The sequence below is a fragment of the Portunus trituberculatus genome, chromosome 49, assembly GCF_017591435.1.
Source record: "Portunus trituberculatus isolate SZX2019 chromosome 49, ASM1759143v1, whole genome shotgun sequence".
NCBI classification, from domain to species: domain Eukaryota; kingdom Metazoa; phylum Arthropoda; class Malacostraca; order Decapoda; family Portunidae; genus Portunus; species Portunus trituberculatus.
The window spans coordinates 4,822,860-4,824,248 of record NC_059303.1 but is presented as its reverse complement, the minus strand read 5'-3'; positions in this window follow the sequence as shown (position 1 = coordinate 4,824,248).

Here is a 1,389-nt window from a genome sequence, read left to right as displayed (position 1 = left end):
CATACACCACGCCCCAGCCACTGTCATGAAGTGAGTCCTCTCACCAGTAGAGGTCCCTCCTCGTCTTGCCAACGTCTGGTGCATAACATACAGCGTGCCACACACCACACCTCCAGACACTGGCATGAAGGGAGCCCTTTCACCCCTGAAGGACCCCCCTCGTACTGCCAGTGTCTGGTGTATGGCGCCCAGCGTGCCACACACCACACCCCAGCCACTGACATGAAGTGAGTCCTCTCACCCCTGAAGGACCCCCCTCGTACTGCCAGTGTCTGGTGTATGGCGCACAGCGTGCCACACACCACACCCCAGCCACTGGCATGAAGTGAGTCCTCTCACCCCTGAAGGACTCCCCTCGTACTGCCAGTGTCTGGTGTATGGCGCATAGCGTGCCACACACCACGCCCCAGCCACTGGCATGAAGTGAGTCCTCTCACCCCTGAAGGACTCCCCTCGTCTTGCCAGTGTCTGGTGCATGGTGCACAGCGTGCCACACACTACGCCCCAGCCACTGGCATGAAGTGAGTCCTCTTACCTCTAAAGGACTCCCTCGTACTGCCAGTGTCTAGTGCATGGTGCACAGCGTGCCCTTGTTCATGGCGATTTATTCAGCCCAGTGCTACCACAATCAAGAGACACCCTCCACCAGACTCTATAGAAGGAGCTCTTATTTCCCTATAAGGACTCCCCCTCTGGTCAACATCTGGTGAATGGTAGACATTGATCCCTTGCTTATGGCAACTCCTTGCCTAGTATGAGGAACTGCAAGTGGATGATTATCACTGAAGCTTGAGGCCGCAAAGGAAAAGGAGGACCTGCTACCAGTTCCGTGCCTTGGGCCCCAGGCCGGACCCAACAGCCACCTTCTCCCCCAGTGCGGCGCCCAAGGCCGTCACGGCCCTCAACAAATTTTGGCCGAAACTTTTTTCAATCTTCATTTAGATTTTGATCCGAATAGAAAATCATCGATTGCAAGTGAAAAACGAGGGTGTTTGAAAATTGTGGAAAATTAAGGTGATCAGTGAAACAAGACAAGGCAGCTTTGCATAGCTTAGTATAATATAAGAAGTGTGTACACATGTTCCTAGATGCCTGGATAGAGCCAGTAATGCACTGGCGGCTGCCTACTTCATGGCGGACTTTAGAAGATCAAGTAGATTTCTGGATAGGGAGGATGAGTGGACGTAAGTAAACATGTATACAAGAACTGCCACAGGTTGATCTACGTTATGTTCTCATTTTCTTATGGTCTTGATTTTTTTTTTAATCTTTTTAACCACAACATTCTGTAAATATAGGGAAAAAAGGAAGGCATGAAAGGGTAAGATGAAATGTTTTGTTTTTATGCTGCTGCTGCTACTACTACTACTACTACTACTACTACTACTA